Here is a 13,632-nt window from a genome sequence, read left to right on the forward strand (position 1 = left end):
TGATAAATCGTCCACCAATCTTGACCCCACATTTCTCCTCATAGAGCCCAGTACACTTACATATAATGGACTATAATTCAGTCACAAAGACAAATGGGTGCTACAACTTGGATAAACTTTGTAAACGTTGTTGTTGCTATTGTTGTTGGTTGTCGTCAAGTCGAGCATGACTCATAGTGGCCCTATGAACAAAAGACCTGAGTCCTTTTTAGAACTATCTCATTTCTTTTTTTATTTTTATTTTTTAATTGTCATAGTTGTCAGAAGCATGTTCTTTAGAAAGTGGATGCCTCTCCTGCTTCCAATTGGAATCATTATGCTGAGAAAAATAAATCAGTCACAAATGTGTAAATACGATATGATTTCATGTATATGAAATAAGAAAAAGATTTGTTTGATTCTGTGCCGTGAAATTGGGACTGAGTGAGAGCGGAGTCTCAGGCTGGTTTTCAGAGATTGTACATCACTTAGGCGGTGACGGCCGGTCCTTCTCTCTCAGAGTAGCTGGTGGATTCTAAGTGCTTGTTTTTAGATGACGGTGCAACTCCTTACCCACCAGACAATCATAAATTCTTAAGATAAATGTAGAAAAGTTGTCATCAGGGATGAATTTGGAGGGTGGAAAGAAGACTATGTCTTAAAGAGACAATGAATTTATGTTAATAGTGTTGAAATAATTTGGAAAAGAATGGTGATAATGGTTGCAAAACATTAATAATGCCATCAAGGTTACTGGAGGAAACAGATAGAAATTCTTGACTTGATCAATACTCTGTGTATTTTCCACCCAAAATACAATAGAGAACGAAGCACCTATGATTTCAGCTCTTAGTACTAACGTAGACAGCCTAGAATGATTTCTGAAAATTCAGACCCATGCAATGTTCTCTCTGCAAACCAGTGAAAGAGCATTGCTCTGAATGACTTACATTGAAATATCTTATTGTTTCTCTCTCTCTCTGTGTGTGTGTGTGTGTGCACACATGCGCGCAGGCATGCTCTTATGTAAAGGTATAGAGAATTTTCATAGAGATTAGAGGATCAAGGATTGTCTTAAAATGGGTTCCTATTTGAAAAGAAACAAAGATGTGAGTGGAAAACTTGCTTATTGAGTGAAGATAGAATACAGTGATTGAGACCAGGAAATGGGAGGTGAAGAAAGGACCCAGCCCTTTTTCTCTAGGCAGTTACTTTAATCCTTTAAGTAGCAGACACAAAAGTGAGATAAAATATCCTAAAATCTTCTGTTTTCAGGAAAAGCCAGTCCTTGGGGAAAGATCTATTGATGAGAAAGGTAGACAGTGAATGAAAGATAAAAACACCAATGAAAGAGAGTTAGATCCTCACCAAGATGGATTGGCCAATGATTGTAACAATGGATTTTAGCACAGCAGAGAGGGTGATAATAGCTTCAATTTGTTGTTCATAGTCACTTTGAGCTGTAGTCATCAACTTAGTGACATCTAAAAATAACAACAACAAGTTATTATGAAGAGCAAAAATTTGTAAAAGAAAAAAAAATAAGTTATGGGGTTGGGGAAACTGGGAGAACAGTTGCCTTTCACTGAAGGCAAAAGAGAAGGAAAAACAGCATAAGTACAAACATATGCATCTGATAACGAAAGCTTGTCAGAGGCATCACGGAGTCCTGAGTGGAGCAGAAGAATGCCTTAGAAGCTCCGCCTCTCTCAAGCATTTACTCTGAGCATTCCCCTGGAAATTAGTTCTTGGTGCAAAAGTTGTTGTTGTTGTGTTGTTATGTGCCGTCGAGTCGCTTGCGACTCATAGCAACCCTATGTACAACAGCCCTAAACCCTGCTCTATCCCGTGCCAATCGCACTGTCTCTGACACTCCCATCCCGATTATCCCAGTCACTGAATCAATCCACCTCATAGAGGGCCTTCCCCTCCTGCACCATCCCTCCACCCTCCCAAGCATGATGTCCTTCTCCAAGGACTGGTCTCTCCTCACAACATGTCCAAAGTATGTTAGACGGAGCCTCAGAATCCTTGCCTCCAAGGAGCAGCCCTGTTTAACCCTTTCCAGGACAAATCTGTTTGTTTTCCTAGAAGTCCATGGTACTCTCAATACTCTTCTCCAGCACCACAGCTCAAAGGCATCAATTCTCCTTCTATCCTCCTTGGTCATTGTCCAACTTGGGGAAAATACTTTGAACAGAAAACAGTGGGAAAATAATCTCTACCCCTTTCTGTTCCAAATTTTTTATCCCTTCCCGTCTCAACAGAAATATGGAATCAATACACCACCATTATGCTCTATGAGAAAAAAAGAAAAACCTTCTGCTCCCTTCACTCTGCTGGAAGCTGGAGGGTGCTAGGACCCTGTGTAGTAGTAGTGCATAGAATTCTAGCTTTTTTCCTCTCTCTGTATATTGGGCTCAGAAATTACACTGTGTCTCTATGTGAATATGGACCGTTAGCATTTACCAACACGTATCTGTCTACTTTCTCTTGTTTAAAAAGAGAAGAAAAAAACTTTTAAAAAAATGGGGTTATAGAAGGTCAGCAAAGGGTGAGTTTGAGATGTTTGGGTGGGTTAAGTGGGCGTTTTGGACAACATGGCTTCTCCTTTGGCATGTTTGATTGTGATGTTTAACGGACATCCTTGCAGTTTAAGATGACACTTTTAAAATAAAATTCTCTCCTAATGGTGACTTGAGCCCTGCCACTGGATGGGAGAATCAGCAGTACCTGTAGGATCTTATTTGGAATTGACATTCTCTATTGTCATTTTGTTCCTGTTTATTCTTACATTTTCTTTTTGTTTCACTGGAAAGAAAAGATGATGCTCAGTTTTCAACGTTAAAAGTGTACAAGTTGCTTTGTTACAATAAAACGAAATGTGTAAAAAAAAAAGTAGTATTGTGCTGAAGGACATATACTAGGCTCTAAGCCAGTGCTTCCCTGAAGTACTAGAACTCACAGGTGTATTTTCAAGGCCATCAAGGAAATGAAGACAAGGTGTACTGGCCAATGCATTCGAGGATTCTAGCTTGCTCAGGAACTTCAGTGAGGAGAAAACATAACTCCAATTTGGCCTATAGGAAGGATAAGACACCGGAAATGTTTATCTAATAATTGTCCTCTGGCACTAGCTTAGGGCTGCTTCCATTGGCATAAAGTACTTCCAACTTGATGGCACACAGTTCAAAACTACCAGCTGCTCTGTGGGAGAAGACGGGCAATCTCCTCTGTGATTTACTGCCGCTGAAAACCCACTGGAAAGTCAGCTGTGGTTTGGTTCTGACTCAATGTTACATAACAATAAGCTTATCCAGAGAAAAGTCCCAGAATAGAGCCACAGGTGTTTGCAAGAGGAGAGGTTTGGGGTGTGTGGATAGTAAGGGTTAGAGGTTCATTTTTACTGGCTTTTTGGTTTTTTCCTTATTAAAGTTATAACTAAGCATTACTATTGAATATCTGCAGACCTGCGGACAAAGCAATCTTAATTCTAGTTCTACCTCTTTTACAATCTATTTTTATGGCTTTGGGAAAGGCACCTCCCCTCTCTGGGCTTATTTTTTTCCTCATCTGTAACGTAAAATGTTGCCTTTCACATTCCCTTGCTTTACTTCTGGCTCCAAACCTATGATCCTTATGCAAATGTGTGGGCTATTTATTAAACAGCTTAGATGCTCCACTGAGCAGACTTTAAAGACTTTCAATTTTGTTTCTTGAGTGGTTGGTTTTACCAAATATTTTAGAGTGGATGCAATATTTGAAAAGAATTAATAAGTCTAGCAATTTTATTTGCATTATGTATTTCAGTTAAGAACTGAGAAGAAAAAGAAAACCTGAAAGAAAGTTCCGTCTTCGTTTTCCAGGAAGAGAGTCCGGAGCCACAGAGGTAAAGGGATTTCATTGTCTGTCCAGACTGATCCTGGATGTCCCTCAAAAGAAATTAATCCGGGGTCGGGTCCTAATATACGTCATTTCTATTTCAGAAATGATAAGTCTGCAGCATGAGCTGGAGTTTTCAAAAAAGGGCTGATATTTATTACAGGCTCCGACACGGAGAAAAAGGATTCTTCACATGAATACATTTGCCTCGAGCAATAAGTCTCAGAGGGAAATCATAAACAGAAAGAAAATACACAGTCACTATCCCCAAATCTTGGAAAACTTAGAGAGGCTGAAGAAGAAATAATTAACATTCAGGAGAATTTGTTTCTCCTTTTTCTTAACTCACTCTACCAGATTTTGTCTATTCTGTGCTGTCCTCACCATCTGAGACACACTCAAGCCTGCCATTAAGAGTCATTGTGTCAATCTGTTTCCTTGAGGGTCTTTCCCTCCTAGCAGGCTGCCCTTTTCCTAGGACTGGCCCCTCCAACAACATTCTCAAAGTGTATTAGATAAAGTTTCACCATCCTAGCCTCCAAAGAGCCCCTGATTACATTTTTTCCAAGACATCCTTGTTTATCCTTTTGACAGACCATGGGATATTCATCACTCTTCTCACAGCAAGTGATTGAAAATACCATGGATTGACTCAGACATGCTTTAGGCTTCAAACTGACATTTTTGTTCTTTGGCATTTTGGAGAGGCATCTGATAGCAGATTTTTTCCAACGCAGTATGTCTTTTGATTTCCTGGCTGCTGATACCTTGGGTGCTGACTGTGGACCCAAACAAGATGAAGTCAAAGTCATTGACCATTTCTATATCTTCTCCAACTATCACAGTGTTGTCTATATGCCCTGTCATGAGTAGTTTTCTTAACATTACTATGTTACATTAATATGTAATCAGTATTGTAGAGTATTTGATGTTCTGCAGCAAGTATCTCAGGTCATCTTCTCTTTGAGCAAGGACAGTTGTGCCATTCACATAACCCAGGTTGTTGATGAGTCTTCTTCTGATCTTAATGCCATATTCTTCTTTATATGGTTAAACGTCTCTGGTGATTTTTTCTGCATACAGATTGAACAGGTATAGAGGAAGAATACAGCCTTGACACACATTTTTCTTCATTTTAAGCCAATATTATCTTGCTCTGTTGATCTGTTTTGACAACAGATTCTTCGTCTAAGTGTAGGTTTCACATGAGCACAATTAAGTGTCCTGAGATTTCTACTCTTCTCAACATCAGCCATAATTTGTTATGTTATACACAGCCAAATACTTTTGCATAGTTAATTAAAGACAAGTAGACAGTCTTCTAATATTCTCTGCTTTCAGTCAAGATCCATCAGCAATGATATTCTGACTATCTAAATCCAACCTGAATTTCACTGAAGGATAATTTCTCTGTTGATATCCTAAAATTATGAAGGAAAAAATTTAGGAGTCCTAATGTGTGGTTTAAATGGGCTTTAATATATAGCAAAGATATCACAAGTAGGAGTGGATAAAATGAATGAATAGTTTGGCTGAGAACTGAGAAAGTAGGGTAATGGTAGGTATTATTTCAATGGGGATTAGTTTTATAAAAGCACAAAGTAAGGGAATGAATGTATGAAACATAATGTGAATGAAAGAAAGTATGAAACACAATGTATATGAATTTTGAATGCAAACCAATGTAAAACAAAAATGAAAGGAAATGAACAAGATAGTCTAAAAATTAAAATCCAAGTGTGCAACAAAAACTTCTCCATAAAGAGAACAATTAGACCATCAGGCTTGGAAAATATTTGTCAATGTTATTTCAATATCTGGTGATAAGAGTTGGTGTGTCAGCGTTAGTGAGACTGGCTCAGGACAGGGAAGGGTTCAGAGCTGCTGTACGTTGGGTCGCTGTACATCACAAGCAACTCAATGACATATAAAAACATTAACATACTATGACAGGTTTGGAAGCAGGAGTGGCATCCACTTCCTAAATAACATGCCTATGGAAACCCTATGGACTTTGATAAATGTCGATAGTTGTAGAGGGGCTTCAAGCCTTTTGTTCACAGGATCTCTATTGAGTTGTGCTCGACCCGAAAGCAGCAACAACAACAACAATATACCTGACTAGGTGCTTATACCTAAAATTTACAGAAAATTCTAACATTTCAATGAGGAAAGATAAAGAATTCAATTTAAAAACAGGCAGAATATAAGAAAAGCCTTTTCACCAAAGAAGACATCAAAAATATGGAGAAATGCTCAAGATTTTTAGCTATCAGAATGATGTAAAACAAAACAACAATGAGATATTATTTCAACAGAAAAGTTCAACAGGACAATTGAAACCAATGTTATGAAGCATGCCAAAAATTGGAACTCTCATGTATTACTAGTGGGAATGTGAAATGGTGCAACTACTGTGCAAGGCAGTTTGGGATATACTCAAAAAAAGGTTGCTATATCATTTGATTAATTTATCATACAACTGTGAAAACACCCTAATGAAACAAAAGCTGAGAAACAAAAAAGATAAATGTTGTTGTTGCTGGGTGCCGATGAGTCATAGATGACTCATAGCACCCCTATGAACGAAAAGCCTGAGCACTGTTTGTACATAGAGTTTCCAGAGGCAAGCTATTTCAGAAGTGGATGCTGCTCCTGCTTCCAGGCTTGTTTTAGTCAGGAAGCTCCAGCAAACACTGTTTGACACATCAGTGTCCCAGTGGTCAACATCAAAGCAACCATGAGTTACCTCTGTACAGCAATGCACAGAACAGTGCTATAACACCTAGAAGATTGTTTGACAGGAAAACAACTTGAAAAAAAATATATACACCTGTGTTTATTGCAGTATTGTTTACAATAGCAAAGAGATGAGACCAGCCCAAGGTCATATCAGTAAGTGGATATGTGAAACTGTGGTATGTTCACTCAATGGATATTTATGTAGTATTGAAAAACAAGAAAAAAACTGGTGAAATACTACCCAACATGGATAAGTTTAGAAGATATGAAGGTGAGTTAAAGAAATTGACCAGTAAAGGACAAATACAGTTTAATATCACTGTTGTAAAAAGAAAAGAAAACAAACAAAAAATCATACCAAAACACAACTGGAGAAGGTAAGGTAAATATATGGAGATAATCAACATATTATTGTCAGGGTAAAAAGGTACACTGAAATCTCAAAGGCACACCGTTCAAATCCACTGACTGTTCCATGGGAGAAGGATGGGTAATCTCCTCTTGTGTGATTTACTGCCTCTGAAAACCTGCCAGAGTGTCAGTTATAGGTTCACTCTGACTTGATGATATAAGAAACCCAACATGGTCAAAGAGGTTGGAATGTGAGGTAGGAGATAGAGGAAAATTAATAGATAGACAATGATAACATTTTTCAATTGATGAAAGGAAAAAGCAATATGAAGTGAACGGATAATCAGATATTATGTGTATTATAGTTAACACTGAGGAACAATATATGCATGATTGTTTTTTTATTCTTCATTCTGCTAAGATTAATAGCAAACTCTATGAAGTATCAGGTCAACATAATCCCAAGTACTTACCCAGATGTGTAATGTGTAAATCGATAATTTCTTTTAACAGTTCTATCTGTGGTTCAGTGTCCCAATTCTTCTATGGCCTTTGGATTTGGTGATTCACTAGATCTCCCAGAGACTCAGACTCATCGGGGGAATGACTCACAGGACTGTAAGTATGCAGTCTGGTTGTTTTGTTTGTTTATAAATTAGTGAGCAATGGACCAGGCTAGATGCAGGTAGATGATTAGATAACCTTACATTATTTCTCAGTCCAAACAACTTCTCATGCTCCAACAGGCTTGGGCTAAACTTTACAGTCATACTGCTGATCCTGTGTTGGTATTTTTACACATCCCACAGTGTGGAGTGTGCTCATTTATTTTGATCATACAGCTATTGACTGAGGAGGACCTCATGCACTTACTGCAGAGGGTCAAGGACTGCAGCCTTCAGTATGGACTGAGGCTCATTGTCAAGAAGACAAAGATTCTCACCACTGGACCAATTGGCAGCGTCAGGATGGATGGCGAAGAGATTGAGATTGTTCACAGCTTCAGTTTGCTCGGCTCCACAGTCAACACTCTTGGCACCAGCAGTCAGGAAATCAAAAAGCGTATCGCGATGGGAAAGTCTGCTGTTAGGGACCTCTCTAAAGTACTCAAGAGCAACAGTGTCTCTTTGGAGACGAAGACGCGCCTGATACAGGCCATGGTCTTTGCAATCACTTGTTATGCATCAAAGAGCTGGACAATAACTAGGAAGGACAGAAAGAGAATTGACACCTTTGAGCTGTGATGCTGGAGAAGAGTATTGAATGTACCATGGACTGCCAAGAAAACAAAGAGATCCATCCTAGAGAGGGATAAACCAGGCTACTCCTTGGAGGCAAGGATTCTGGGGCTTCATCTGACATACTTTGGACATGTTGTAAGGAGAGACAGGTCCTTGGACAGGGACATCATGCTGGGTAGAGTAGAGGGACAGCGCAGGAGGGAAAGACCCTCTATGAGGTGTATTGATTCAGTGACTGGGGTAATCGGGATGGGTGTGTCAGAAGCAATGCGATTGGCACAGGATAGAGCAGGGTTTAAGGCTGTTGTTCTTAGGGTCACTATGAGTTGCAAAGGACTCGAAGGCACATAACAACAACAACACAGCTATTGATGATTTGTGAGACCATTTGTCTGCCATTAAGGTAGCTGGAGATTATTCCCCCAGCAGGGGCTGGGAAACAACATTTTCAAGGGTTCTGACACTCCAGACTGGCTGAAACAAAACCAAATGCTAAAGAATAATGCATGCTCTTGTGGCCTAGTGACAGAAGCTGTGCTGCAATCATGAAGGCACATGGCTCAGGGCCCCCAGCTGCTCTGCAGGAGAAGGATGGGCGATCTCCTCCTGTGTGATTAGCTTCTTCTGAAAACCTACCAGATAGTCAACTACAAGTCAGTTCCGACTCTATGATAAACAACAACAACAGCAACAGCAAAGTAAACTCTGCACAAAGATATAAACAATCATAGTTGTCTGACAGAAATGGGAAGAGGTTGAAAGAGGAGTGGAGCTTAGCAGATGATTGAATGAGGTTAAAGAAAAGACAAGGTACTGTGAGGATTTGATGAGATATAATAAATGTCATTAATCAGTTGTAATTAATGTTATAAACCAAAATAATATGATTGTATTAAAACGAATTTAAAATCAGGGCATAAAATCTCTGTATTTATTTAGCATATTTATATGCCCTGTCAAATGGCTGCAACTAATCATCCCTTTATATCTTGCTGTCTGTTGTTGTTGCTCTTTGCCTTCAAGTTGAAAGCAACTCATGGCTCACCTTCTAGTGAGTTTTCAGACACTGTAAATTGCATATATATAAGATTGCCACCTTCTCCTACAGAACAGCTGGTGGCTTTAAACTTGCTTGTTGTAAGCCTGGCAAAGCAACTCCTTACCAGTGAGCTAACATAACTCCTTTGTAGCACTGTAATAAATTTCTCTTAATATATCACTAAACTGCATTTTGCCTTTATCTTTAAAGAATAAACAACAACTTTGGGACCATAAACACAGAGCTACAATAGCACAAATGTCAATTGTCTGAGACAGATAGAGCTTCCTACTTTAAAGGCTAATCTGTAAGTGGGGCATACTAACATGTAACCTTACATATTTATATATAAAAATTACAACTAGAATTTGTATACTATGAAGTGCTTTACCTGAACCAAAGTATTTAACTGTCCTAATTTAGGTAACAGACCATGGTCTTTGTAATCCCTTGTTATGCATCCAAGAGTTGGGGTTAAACCAGGCTGCTCCTTGGAGGCAAGGATTCTGGGACTTCATCTGACATACTTTGGACATGTTGTAGGGAAGGACCGGTCCTTGGAGAGGGACATCACAAGAGAGGAAGGCCCTCTATGAGGTGGATTGATTCAGTGACTGGGGTAATCGGGATGGGTGTGTCAAAGGCAGTGTGATTGGCACAGAATAGAGTAGGGTTTAGTGTTGTTGTGCATAGGGTCACTATGAGTCACAACAGACTCAATGGCACATAACAGCAACAACAAGTAAGGTAATGTACATATGACTTTCATAAATATTAATGACTTTACCTTACTTAGATCCACAAGCAACACCCTTGACAACAGCAGTCAAGAAATCAAAAGACATCTTATGTTGGGAAAGTCTGCCGTCAAGGACTTCTCCAAAGTACCAAAGAACAATGATGTCAGTTTGCTATCTAAGGTATACCTGATTCAGGCCATGGTCTTTTGTCTTGGAGCATGTGCAACCAGAGCATTCCTTGAAGGCACAAAGGATGACAAAGCTTCATCTCATACACTTTGGGTGGGTTCTGAGAAGGGCCTATTTCTTAGGAAAGTACATCATGTTTAATAAAGGTGGCAGGTGAGAGAAATAAAGGAAGACCCTCAATGAGATGGATTGACACAATGACTGCTGCAATGAGTTCATGTACATTTGAGATGATGAGGACAGTGGAGGATAGGACAGTGGAGGATAGGACAGGGTTCAGACCTGTTGCTCCTGGGGTCTCTATGAGTCATACTCAACTCAATGGCACATAGCAACAACAGCACACCGTAACTTCATTAGGTAGATCACTGGCAGATTGTTATTCTTGGACACTATTATGGACTCCAATTTATAGCAACAATATGCGCAACAGCTCCACACCTTGCCTGTTCCTGCACCTTTCTCATAATCTCCACAGTGTTTGCTCAGGCGAGAAACTCACCTGAAATGAACCATGGTTCCTGGGGAAAGCAGACTCCAGAGTAACAACTCTGAATACATTAATAACAGCTGCTAGGTTCATACCATGAGCCTTCGGGATTGCAGTGCAGCTTCTTGACACATGTGTAAGATTTTAGCATCACTAAATATTATTGGCTCAGGTGTGGCAAGATAAAATTGTGTGTTTGCAGGAAAAGATTAACTTGCCTAGAGTTGAGCAATAAATGTAAAGACTCAGAGAGGTTACACAGAAATCTGTCCTGCTGCGATCAAAACCAAATTGTGTTTTTCTATTTTTTTTCTACTCACTTCAAATTCCATATTTACATCAATAGTCTTAGGAGGGGAAAAAAATGCAAAACATCAATTTCCTGTCAGAGAAAAGAAGTGTTCCTCCCCCACCCCAGGCTGAACCATGTGTGTAGGTATCTTTATAATTCTCTTACTGACACACATTTCTCAGTATATGCTTTAGGACTGGCCTTCAAGTTCCAATCGTTGATTTGAGAAGAAGACATATGAAACCTCATCAGATGATCTGACCTCTGTAGAAGCTAGTAGTTCTCATTTGATGAAAGTTGGAGATTAGCATTCTCTTTGGAAAATTTGCCTCTGTAAGGCTGGGACACAAGAAAATGGAAAATGTTGCAGTTTAGAATGGTTGACTACAAAAATCAATATTTATCATGGGGGCTGCTGACATCCCATTAAGAAAAATTTACCTGCAATTTAGGGAAATGCATTTTGTGAGTTTGAGAGGGAAATAAGCTTTCCCTTGAATGTATAAGGCAGTTTATTATAAAACACAAAATTGAATGAAATTGGTCCAATCTAAGAAACACAGAAAAGAAATTTAAGCCTTTTTTAAGCTTTCCGTCAAGTTTCAAATCAATAAGGGCTGATTTATTATCTAAGGCATGTAATGAAAATGAATTTTTTTCTGAACACTAAAGTGTTTGTGCCATTTGCATTTTTGAGCTTAGTAGTATTATTACAAGGAACAAAGAAATCATGTAAAAGTAGGCACACAATCACTAAAATCAGTTGGGAATATTTTTTCCCTTTTTTTATAGTTCTATTTTATATTGGTTTGTTCACAAAGTTGGTATGAATTGTGGTTCACTCTTCACTATGATTCATTAACATTGTGTTTCGTATGTTTGGGGTTTTTTTTTTGTAAGGTTTTGGGTTTTGGTTTACAGCATATTCTTTTCCATTTAATTTTTCCCCATTCATTCATGGTTGCACTTTTTCCTCCCCACCCGTCCCTTGCTTTTAGCATATCCTTATAGCCTTGTGAAACAGCATATACTTACTTCTTCACCCTAAAAACAACAACAACAACAAAAATCCCAAAAACAAAACTAAAGAGAAAAAAAAAAGATGCAACACACAAAAACCCCACAATTCCAAACACCACCAAACCCCAAATCCACCACAACCTGACTGTGTTCTATGGAGTTCTCTTGATTATAGTATTTACAGAAACATATCACCAGGCTTTTCTCCCTTAGTAATAGGAGACAACCAACATTTAAACTAGTACAAACCCCAAAACTGCTGCCTTTCAATTGAATCCAATGGCAAGTGACTCTCCAAACAAGTTTCTGAGTTTTCACATCTTCCCAGAAGGAAATAAAAATTGTGTTCTCTTTCTAATGCAGTGGATTGGAGTTACTATGCTTTCTATAAACATCATTTGTTTTACCAGTGACTTAAAACAGAATCCTGCCCCCATATTTTTTGTTATTGTTGTATCTCTTTTTTACTTCAACCATTGAAGAAGTATTACTACCAGCAGTCAGAGATACAGGTAAGTTTTCCAGTCAGTTGGCCTTGTAATTATCCTCCAGATTTCTTTGCATAACCTGATTAGCCCGTCCAGGGCAGCATCTGTTTGGTGAAAAATTTCAATTGGTTGCCATCATTCCTGAGGCCTTGTTTTTTGACAGTTCCTCCAGAGCATTTTAATTTCCTCCTCTATCACCTTTCTTCCTTCCTTCCTTCCTTCCTTTGTAGAAAATGAGTTGTTTTCTTTCTATTTGATTTTATTTTGGTTTACTTACAAGGTTCATATACATTATGTTGCACGTTATTTTTCATTCACATTGTGTTTCCAGGAATTATACTTTACAAAATTATCAGCAATGGACGTTACCCAACATTACCCTGTCTTTTCAGATCCTCACCATATCCTTCCCATTTCCATCATTACTTCCCTCTACCCACCAAATTGTGCAACCCTGTGGTTTCATTCTTACCCATCATCATCCCTTTGCTCCTATCCAAAATATGATCAAGAGTTGATGAAGGAGGAAGTTCAGGCTCCTCTGAAGGACTTGGCAAAAAATAAAGCCCCAGGAATTGATGGAATACAAATTGAAGTATTTCATCAATCAGATGATACCTGATACCCTGGATGTACTCAGCACGTTGTGCCAAGAAATCTGGAGGACAATCACTTGGCCACCTGAGAGAAAGAGAGCCATATTTATTCCCATTCCAAAAAAGGGTGACCTGGCAAAGTCTGGAAATTATAGAACAATATTATTAATATCACACACTAGCAAAATCCTGCTGAAGATCCTACAATAATGACAGGAACAGTACACTGACGGACAACTACCAGAAATAGAAGTTGGATTTAGAAGAGGTTGAGGCACTAGAGACAAGACATTATGGCCAATGTCAAAAGAGTACCAGAGGAATGTCCATCTTTGTTTCATTGACTATGCAAAGGCATTTGACTGTGTGGATCACAACAAATTGGGGCTAACCTCAATGAAAATGGGAATGAAAATGGCTTTTTTCCTTTAGTTGATAGGACTTGTTTTCACCCTGCTGGAAAAAGTTTTTATAAGCAGAGAGATTTAATCTTTAGAAATTCCATTCATCAATTACATTCTCTCGAGATTGTGCATTTCTGTTTGTATTTGGCAGTCTCTTTAAACTATAGACTAAGCCTTTC

The sequence above is a fragment of the Elephantulus edwardii genome, unplaced genomic scaffold (assembly GCF_000299155.1).
Source record: "Elephantulus edwardii isolate Elephantulus edwardi_28Jun2011 unplaced genomic scaffold, EleEdw1.0 scaffold00035, whole genome shotgun sequence".
Classification (NCBI taxonomy): Eukaryota; Metazoa; Chordata; class Mammalia; order Macroscelidea; family Macroscelididae; genus Elephantulus; species Elephantulus edwardii.